This window comes from Balaenoptera ricei, chromosome 15 (assembly GCF_028023285.1).
Source record: "Balaenoptera ricei isolate mBalRic1 chromosome 15, mBalRic1.hap2, whole genome shotgun sequence".
Classification (NCBI taxonomy): domain Eukaryota; kingdom Metazoa; phylum Chordata; class Mammalia; order Artiodactyla; family Balaenopteridae; genus Balaenoptera; species Balaenoptera ricei.
In genome coordinates, this window is record NC_082653.1 from 87,020,651 (window position 1) to 87,031,871 (window position 11,221).

At 39.3% G+C, this 11,221-nt stretch overlaps 1 non-coding gene across 1 annotated transcript; it reads left to right on the top strand.

Annotated features, from left to right (window-relative positions):
- Positions 1–2,095: 2,095 nt before the first annotated feature.
- Positions 2,096–2,168, top strand: TRNAR-CCG (transfer RNA arginine (anticodon CCG)). Its single transcript has one exon. It is a non-coding gene; the product is annotated as a tRNA-Arg (tRNA).
- Positions 2,169–11,221: the final 9,053 nt, after the last annotated feature.

Sequence of the window (11,221 nt, forward strand, 5' to 3'; positions counted from 1 at the left end):
AATAATAATAAATTAATTAATTAAATTAAATAGTGGTCCTGAGTCATTAGAAAAAAAGATTGAATTACACTGAGTATCCTCTGACTAAGAAAACATAGGAAAGCAAGAAGGTAGAAAGTGTATAATAAATTTTATAAAGATTTCCATCAAAAATGGTTAAATTTAAAAGATTTTAGTCCTTGAAGGTGTAAGATTCAGTTACCTGGAAAACTAATTTATGTTCAGTTACCTGGAAAATTCCATCTTATTCTGGAAAATGACCAGATAAATGGGGTGTTACTGAATGTGCTACTTCAGTACAAATAAATGAATCAAGTTTAAAACAAAAGCCTACTTAATTTCTAGACAGCTTATTTTACCTGGACTGAAAAGTATTTCCTGTGAATTCCTTATATGTTTAAAATATTAATGTGTAACAATTTGCATTGTTCAGATAAGCATCGTAAGTAGTAAGCCAAAATCATTTCTTTTTCAAGAGTAAACTCTGCCATGTATCACTTCTAACAAATGTCAATACTCAGTACAAATGGAAGAATCAAAATAATGAAATTAATTTAATTATCTACACTAACAGGGATAAAATAGTATGGGTGATCCAAATAATTTTAAATATATTAAAATCACTTATATTTGACTGAGACAAACTCAGATAATGACAAATTTAATTACTTACACACTAAGTATGTTTTAACTAACCTACATTCCCTTTTGGCTAGACTCAGAACATGGCCAGGAAAATTTGAGTCTCTATGAAAAAAATTCAAAAGACAGATTAATGCTCAAATAGCTGGTAAATTCTTTTTTTTTTAATTTTAAGAAAGCAAACGTTAAATTTATCCTCAATTTAGCCTTCCCAAATAACCATTATTCAAATAAAGACTAAATCTCCATCCCATTTCTCACTACCGTTAAGTAACTGAAGTCAAAATAATCATGAACATTTCAATACAAAATTAAGGGTAAATAAAGGTCTTACACAAAGCACTAAAATAGGGAATGGATTAAGATCACTCCAAAATGTGCCCTTGAATTATTCATGTAAAAACGTGGGCTTATCAAAAGATCCACATTTAATATCAACTGAAAACCATGTAGTTTGAGGGTAAGCACTTCGGTCTGACAGTCAGGAGCAGATCCACTATTCAGAGTCGAGTTCACATTAGTCAAATCTTGTTAGACTCTTAAATGAATCACTCATTCACTGGTGCATGAAGCAGTGCTATCTTGGTAAAACATTCTAACGGCATAACTCCAAATACCAGCCATATATTTCCAACAGAGATGATCAACTGTACAATAAGGTTTTTCATTGAGAAACAAATTTTAATAATATTTAGATTTGACCTTCTGGATAGTTGTCTATGTTTTTATACATAGAGAAATAATAAGGCAAGCAAATAATTCTTCCAGAAATTATGTTATCACACAAATTTGTTCATAGATGTAATTTCACAGACTCACTAGTACTCCTCATGAAGTAAATGAATCCTAATATTCCATGTATGAATTTAGCTACCATAGTTTACATTTTTATTTCTCATTCATGCACATATGCTAACTTCATATTCGAGGTAATTTTGAAATAGATGATTGACCTTATATATCTGTCTATTTGAAAACAGGTAATACACTGTCAATAATATCACAAATAAACAACAGAAATACTATTTCCCTCTATTGTTCATTCTATCCATTTATTTTCCTTTGTAGAACTTAAAGATTCACTCATGTTTTATCTATCCCTTCTTTATTCTTTCTGACTTGGTTTTCTTATTTCTCTCATGGGTCACAGTCATTCTAAGAACTAGTCATTAGTAGATGTCTTCTATAAGCTACAATATAGGTTAATAATATGGTAAAAGACAAATTTCCTCTTAGTAACTTGAAAAGGCCTAAAATTTTAATAAGCATTTAGCCTTAAAAGAAACAAAATCCATGAAATTTCATTGGAAGTGTTTAAGCAGGAGGGTGATGAACATCTGTAAGGGATACTATAGAAAATGTTTTTAAACAGAAAGATCTAATCCTTGCTCTTAGGCAAGTCAAAATGGTCATTCTAAGACTATGGTTTATTGTATTATTATTTTTAGGGACTTCCCTGGTGGTCCAGTGGGTAGGACTCCACATTCCGAATGCAGGGGGCCCGGGTTCGATCCCTGGTCAGGGAACTAGATCTCACATGCATGCTGCAACTAAGAGTCCACATGCCGCAACTAAGATCCGGTGCAGCCAAAATAAATAAATTAATTTTAAAAAATAAATCTAAAAAAAAAGACTATGGTTTATTGTACTATTATTTTCAAATGCATGCAAATAAACTCATTGCCATTTTGAGCTGATATAATTGGTACTTACAAACAAATCACTAGTGAGAGCATAAACTGATGCTAGGTTTGGGAATATAATTTAATAATACTTTTTAAGAGTCTTTAAAAGTTCTTATTCTTTCTTCTAGTTATTACATTCTCAGAACTCTATCCCAAGGAATACTCTTAGGTATAGAATTCTACCCATAAAAGTGTTCATCACATAGTGAAAAGTTAAAACTCAAACTATACAATGTTGAATTATGACTCATTTATATGATGGAATACTATGTCTTGACATTAAACAGCTGCTTATAAATAATGTTTAAAAGAAGGTAAAATAGCTATGAGGTAAATTATGTTTAAAAAGCAGGACATACAGTTGTATATATAGCATGATTTCAACTATGTAAAACTACAAATAAAAAGTAAAGAAGTATACCAAAATGGAATGCTGATTATGTGAGTGAATCACTCTTTTCTTCTTCATATGTTACTATAATCTCTATAAGGTTTCTTTTAAACTTAGGGGAAAAAATAAAGATAATTGCTAAAAAATTCGTGACCTTTATTTTCTATTTTGGTGGTGTAACAGAGTACCTGAATGGCTGTGAGTAGGAAAAGTACCTCCATGCGTCTGTAACCGCTGAAGTGCCTTCCAGGTCTGTAAGGTGAAGACCCCAGGTCAGAGCAAATGAAGCACTGCTGGAGGAGGGCTTGCTGCTGCCCTGGGCCTTGATGAGGTGCTCACCACCATGCACTGCCCGACAGACCAATCCCAACACAGGGGTCAGATTAAGCACTGATTACCTACATTTCTCTGGAGTGATCCCATTATGCCCTAAATTACTAGTTTGGTTGGTTTGCTTATTTCGTTGCAAACTTCCACCCACAAAAGAACTTCAAGCACTCTAGTTATCTGACATTATGCAAGTTCCTAACCCCATGTAACCCTCTCCATGCAGTAAATGTATTCGAATTCTACCTGCCCTGCCCTCCATACCCTACCACTATGCCCTCTGGAATTCACCATCTGCCATGCCTCTACACCCTCAACTTCTTCTCTGAATAGCCCCATCACCTCTTCCTTTAACTGAAACCAGGCTGTCCCCAGAAGCCCCTTGTAGGTGGCAGCCGTTTTTTTCTCCACACCCCATATGCCATTGCCCTGAAGACAATATGCCATGGCTGGTTCCAGATGTTTTTCCTCACTCAAACTTTCAGCCAATTTAAAGAATTAGCCTTAAATCATTTGTATTATTTTCCTATTCCTGTTATAACAAATTACCACAAAATCAGTGGCTTAAAACAACACAAATTTATTATCTCACCATTATGGATGTTAGAAGTTCAAAAAGGGTTTCACTGGGCTAAGATCAGATTGTCGGCAGGGCTGCAGCCCATCTACTTCCTTGCCTTTCCAGCTCCTAGAGGCCTCTTGTGCTCCTGGCTGGGGGCCCCTTCCTTCATCTTCAGAGCCAGCAGCACAGCATCTTCAACCTCCCAGACTCTGCCCCCATCATCACATCTCCTTCTCTGACTTTACCTCCTGGCCACCCCTTCCTCTCCACGATGACAATGTTAGCACTGAGGAAGTGTCTTTTGCACACTGTCACAGTCTCTGTCATCACTCAGCGTGCACACAGGTGACCCACCCTTCACACTCATCTCCCATTTCTTTGCTGTCATCATATCTGAAGAACTTTTCCTCCATCCCAACTTGATCACCTCCTTCCATGATTATACTCTAGAGACCTTGACAAAATCTCAACCTCAAGTATCCTGCTATGTCCCAGGCTCACTTTCTCATTATCAGGGCCCCTGAGAGTTCTTCCTTGTAGTACAACTGGAGCTGTGCAATAAGGCAGTCCTGCTCATACACTGCCAAACAACTGACCTCCATCAAGACCTTCAAGCCATTGACCTCTAGAACATCTTTACTGGTCATTCCTCTGTTCATGTCCTACCTCAGCCCTACACAGTTTAGATCCCACTGTCCGTCACTATAATCATGCCCTAATAAGCACTCCTAACTTCCCTGTCCTCTCGCCCTGTATCCCAGACAGCTGGAAACCCCCAATACCAATTAAACCAAATGCTCTACCCCCTCCTCACCTGCACACAAACAGCTGAACATGGTTTGTGAAAAACACAAAACCAGGCTGGCTCAATCTCACTTTAAATGCCATCTTTGCAATGATAAATCCTAAAATTATTTCCAGCCATAATTTCTAGAAATCTAGATTCCTAAATGCAATGAGTACACCAAGTGCTTAGGTTTTATTTTCTAAATTCCATCTTCCACTAAAAGAAAACCACGGCTCCTTGAAGGAATAGTTGATTCCAGCATAAACATAAGATGATCCTGGAAAATGTATTGGTGTCAGATAGCAAGAAAGTACTCAGAATGATTGGGGCATGTCCAAAAGCTACAGGACCCAGCCTGAAGGGGCTCTCACTGTCCAAATCTTGGGCAATTTGATCATCAAAATAAATAATGATGGTAATAGATACAAATAAACATAGAAATAAATGGGAGAGAAGGAAAGTTCTTCCTTACAGCAGAATGCCTGTTAATAAATGAGGAAGGGATAACGAAGTAAAAAAAAAAAAAAACACCACCACTTGGCAACCACTGTAGTGGTGATAGATTGAGGTGGGAGTCATCAATGGATGCTAACGTTGGTGGGGGAGGTTTGATGAGAAACAGAATATTGGAGTAGTCTTGGCTTATCTCCTGACAAAATACTTAAATTACAAAGGGAAAACTGGTGACCAAGTGATCAAGGCAAACATTGGCAGTGGTGGGATATGGTGACATCACGTGCCTCCTGATGAGCAGTACTGAAGAGAGAATAGTATCAATTAGGTGATATTGCTGCCAAAATTCCAGCCCTGGACTGGATATGAGGAAACACCGGACAGACTCAGGTTGAGGGACATCCTGGAGAATGATAAACGTGAACTCTTTAGAAATGTCAATATTATGAAGATGGGAAAAGACTAAAAAACCAATAAAGACTAAAAGACAGGAGACATAGCAACTAAAGGTAACATGGATACTGGAGCAGGAAGCAGAAAGAGACGGTAGGATGGTTGGTCAAATGTACATAGGTTCTGTAGACAGGACTGACACTGTTATGTTAACACTGACTTCCTGATTCACATGGTTATATTGTGCTGATGTAGGTGAGTGTTCCTGTTTTTTGTTTCAGGTTTTTGTTGTTGTTGTTGTTTTTAACAAATGCAAGCTCACCGCCCTTCCCTACAAAAAAATCCTCCATTACTTAAGGAGGACAGAGCCTCCACTTGAAGTCCAAACTCTCTACTTTGCCCCTTAAAGCCTCTGGATCACCCCTGCTGCCTCTCCAACCTCAGCTCCAACCGTTCACCCCAGCTACTACCATCCACTTCCCTAGGACACCCAAGCTAGTTCTGCTCAGGGCCTTTCCATGTGCTGCTCCCTTCTCTAAACTGCCCTCATTCCATCATATCTGTCAGGACTCGGCTTGAATGTCACCTTTCCCAAGGGGCCTTCCCTGACCACACCAAATGTCTTCAGCTCCACCCCTGCACCCTGCTCTGTTTTCTTTGAAGCACTTAACGCTACCTGTTGCTCCATAAGGTTTGTATTTACTTGCTTACTGTCTGCCTCCTACGTGAGGGTGTAATTCTTACAAGGGCATCCTACGCATCATGGTATCCCCATTACTTACGTGCCTAACACGTGGTGGGCGTTTAATAAATATTTGCTAAACTGACACATTAACAGAAATGTATGTATAACAAACGTTTACGAAAGAGAAATACAATCATCTGAAGATGTGGATTCACTATAAATGGGAAAATAACAGGGTTAGTGACACTACCCACTAGCAACATCAGGGACAGACCACCAAACCAGAGATGTGCCGTTCCTAACAGAATTTACGTACTTATAGAATCCTGAAACTGAAGATAGATTTATAGCAATTCAACTGACAACCTGCCATGTGAACACTAGAAAAGGTAAGTAGAGAGAGGCTCAAGGAAGAAGCCTTTCAGAGCTGCCCAAATGACAAATATCTTCATAATAATATAAAGTTAAATCTGGAAGACATATATAGGATTCAAAACTGCATACTCCAGTGGTTTGTATATGCATCAAGAATGAAAATCAAGCAAATAAAGACCATCCATAGCTCTGCATGGCAGTGAAAAAAGGAAAAGAAACTGAACCGGTACACAAATGAGGCAGACTGATGGCATGAAGGAGAACTTGACGAAAATAAATGGGACTGCAGGAAACAATCATGATAGTGAAAAAGAGAAATGAAAGCAACCATTTCATCCAGCATTCCCAAGCAAAGTGATAGAGGAAAGTATAACAACTAAAAAGAAAAATTCAACCTAAAAACTATCTGCAGACAATGAAAAAAATTCCATATATATATACATATATATGGAATACATACACTCACATGACAACATATAAGGAAAATATATAATATAAAAGGTGGCTGAGAAATTTTAATCTAAAAACAATGATTATTAAATAGAAGTTATATCAAAATCATAGGGGAAAACACTGACTTTAAAAATTTTCTCCAATGTATGAAAAATACTGCCAATTTCAGTGAAATAGGTACCATAATAAAAATCCATGGTAAATCCTACAATGGAAAATTGGATGGTAAAAATAACAAATCCTATAAAGGCCAAAACGTGAATTATTTGATAGCAGGGATATATTATCTCATTAATCTCTATCCCAACCCCATCTTAAGTCCTTGGTAAAATCTGAATTTTATTTAAGTGAACAAAATTACATACGACAAGTTATTACTTTAAATGTGATAGTTTTTTATTGGTCAGGGAATAGGGAGTTAGGGAATTTCAGGCAGAAGAAATCTACAAAGCAACTGAGACAGAAAATAACAGGGCATGTGGGGAAAGCCATTTGGAAGACCAACTGTAAATATGGCTTCCATGTTGATATCACCTGTCCACAAGCCATCCCTTCATCAGAAACGTTCCTCTAAGAGAAACAGAGGTGACAGGAATAAAGCCTGACCCAATACAAGGATAGAGGCTTTTGCAATCAGAAGTATATTGTACACACAACAGCTACAAAAGCATTTTCCAGGTTGGGGTGCAGGGGACACTACTGAGTTGGTTCTGCTCTCTTACTAACCAGCCACACTCACAGTGAACGTACTGTGCCATCAACCTTCCAGAAGATAAGAAAAGGGAGACGTGGGGTCTAAACAAAATTAGGAGCGAAAAGTCATTTCCCCAAGTACAAGTGAACAAACTGCCTGATATAAACTCACTAGATAAGGAAAGGGCAGGAGGCAGAAAGTGCCCCGCTGTACCCAGAACCCCCTCCTCATGGCTTGACCCCACGGAGAGAGGCCCGCCATCGCTACAGAAGCAGTCCACTCTCCTGCATGTGTGAACTCCACGTCTACTCCCAGGCAACCGACTGTGTTTGGACACAGACACACAATCATATGGACTGGGCCCCCTTTAAACTCAAGATCGCAAGCCTCAAGCGGGGCCCTTCTTGCCATCTGGCAGTCCCACTGTCTGCTCCGTTCCCTCTCCCAATCCCCTACACGACAATTTCATACACCTTTCCCCAGACCTCCCACATCACCTCCTTCTTCCTCATTTTCAGCTTGCTCCTGCTTCTCTAAGAACATATGTGATCAGAAGAGCTCTGCATAAACACCACCACCTCATCTACCCTCCCACCTGTCTCTGTACCTGTATAGTCTGCCCTGTCACCTATTACTATGGGCCATACTCCCATCTAAGACCAAACCTGCATTTGCACACTAGATCAAGGACCTCATTCCAGCAATCCTGCCCTGTCTCTCCCTGTCACTAACTTTTCCCTCCTCTTTTCCCTCTCCTCCTCTTTTCTCTCCTCTCCTTTACAACAAACTCCATCTTCACTTTCTCCAATTTCTTTTTTCCCAATGACTCTCTGGAGAGAGAGTTAGGTTTTCATCAATATCCAGTTAGGTTTTCATCAGTATCACTTCATCGAAACTGTTCTTCTAAGGTCTCCAATAACATCCAAGTGGCTGAACCCAGTGTTCAAGTGTCAGTGTCCTCTTGTTGGACTCAGCAGCAGCAGCTGGCACGGCTGACCTCCTTTCTTCCCTCAGCTTCCAGGACGCCATGGTCCCTGGTCTCCTCCTGCTGCTCTGCTTGTTTCCTCTTTATTGCCTAGATCTCTGAATGTCGGAGAACCCAGGGTTCAGTTCAAACAACCTCTTCTCTTTTCTACTTACACTTTCTCCCTTAGTGATCTCATCCAATCCCGTGACTTTCAGGCCTTTATAAACCCCCATTTTTACTTCTAACCTGGACCTCTCCAGAGCACAATTCCGGCTTTGTACATCCAGCTGCCTATCCGACAACTCCACGTGGACATCTAATTGACGTCTCAAAGTGAACATGCCTGAAACTAAGCTCCTGAAATTCATCCTCCAACCTGCTGCCCTCAGTGACCCCATCTCAGTGGAGAGAAACATAATTTCTCAGGTCAAAGACTTTGAGGTCATCCTTGGCTCTGTTTTCTGTTTTTCCTTTCTTTTATGGGCACATATACGCATGCACGTGTGGGCGTAGACACACACACACACACACACTCACACACTCTCCATATCCAATCTGTCAGCAAACCTTGCTGGCACAACCTTTAAAATATATACAAAAATCCTACACTCCCCACCATCTCTCCTGCTACCACTTAGTCCAGTTATCTCATTACCTTTGTTTGATCATTTAAATCACCTCCCAATTGGTCCCCCTGCTGCCATTCTTGCCCCCTTCAACTGTTCTCAACACAGCAACCAGAGTAACTTCGTTAAAATGTAAGTAGAATCTTGTCATTTCTACCTTTACTCAAAGTTCTCCAATGGTTTGCCAACTCACTGCAAATAAAAGCCAAAATCTTTAAAATACTCCAGAAAGCCCTGGAGGATCATGTACGATCCGGTGCCTCTGACCTCATCTCTCGTATCTTGTAGCAATTACTTTTGCTGTTCCTTCCTTCTGGAAAGCCTCTCCCTCACATATTCGGTTAGTTCACTCCCTTCCTTCCTGCAGGCCTTTGCTCAAATGTCATCTTCTCAGGCAATATTTACTGAATGAATGAATGAATGAATGCTGTTCACAAAGCTGATGTGCTGACTCAGGCCACGAACTACAGGATTCTAATCCCAGTGATGGACTCACAGGCCATGGGTGAGAATCCAGACCCAAAGGAGACAGGTTTGTATAGACACCAAGTCGTCAGCCAACAGAGGGGTCTGGACCCACAATCACAGCAGTATTTTGCCACTAAGGTAAGTAGAAAACCAAACAAACAACCACAAGACTGCTTGGTGATGATAACATTACAACAAAGAGACTTAAATTATCTAGTAGAATACAGGCAAAATTAATCATCCAGTCACACTGTAGAATTGCTGCTCAAACGTGACCCAGCACTGCCGGTCTGCACACTGTCAGGACAGAAAGAGCAAGCGCTTCAACTTTGAGGCAACTTGACTTGGCTGTGATTTGTCGATGAATGTGATCAAGGTACACATCGTTTGGGTTCCATGTGGTGTGAGCGACATCCTACTCATGTGCAGAAAGGCCATTCATTAGTCTGCAATGGATTAGAACTTTTTAAAAAAGAAAACATGCTCCTTCACCACAGATAGTTTGAGAAGCACCACTATAAGGAGTGCCTTTATAACAAAATTTTGTTTCGGTGGCTCTTTAACAATTACAGCATTCAGGTCAATTGCATTTAGTGTTTTTCAGGAGATTTCACTCCAAGTTTTCTCAAAAATATACAAATATTATAATTTCTAATTCAAATGTGATACCTAAATTTTTCCCCTTTATTTAATCCTGACCTACATCACCTGTCTCATGATACAAATGTTAAAGGTATACCAATTTACCACTTTGTATTAAATTACAAATTTGCCTTGAAGAGGGTTTTTATAAAACTATTACCCAAGTCTTATACGGTATAATTAAATAAGTCAAACTAGCCCTTAGGGACCTCTTACTTTGAAATGAAATTTTAGAGCCAAAGAGTGCCTGTAACCTTTACTGAAGTCATGTCGAAAATGCTAGTTTGAATTTAACAAACTAATGAGATCTCCTTAGAAAAGGCTAGTCATACTCTCTGATGTGAATACTTGTGAATTCCCTTCCCATCAAAAGGATCAACATGGAAATGATTTTAAAACGAGATTGTGTTTTTCAAAGGGTGCTGTGAGCCTCAGAGCTGCAGCCCATGCATCGAGCACTCAGGGTTTGGATCTGGCCAGGGTGTCAGCTGGCCTTCAGGCCTCTGGAAATGTGGAAGAAAAGAAATAAGAAGCTTTTCAAAGGTGAGCCGAGGTGATCCCAATTATCAATCATTAATTTAATAAGCATCTCAGGGCTCCTTCTATGAGCCAGGCCCCATAATAAGCCCTGAAGCAACAAAACGATCAAGTCTCTGCATCCAGCCAGCTCCTAAGTATTTATCATATGCCTCATCTAAGATATCTGCTTAAAAACCAGTGACTAAATACATATATTTATTTAGCAGGAAAATTATTCAGTTTAGTTCAAACTGCGTATCTGAAGATTCTCTCAACTTATCTCCAAGAACAGCTGCCAGGATAGGGCACTGGATCAGAATTAAAGCCCAGAATTTTACTTCTACTTATGACACTGACATGCTGAATGATCTTGATAAAGTAACCTCAGATTTCTGAATTTCACCTCTTCATATTCAAATAGAAAAAGCAATTCTTCCTATCCCAAATGCGTTCTGAAGACTATTATCAGAAAAGTATGTGAAGCACTAAAGGTCTGACACAGGAGAAAAGTTTATCACTCTTACTGACATCAAAGCAGCCAAAGGGATAGGG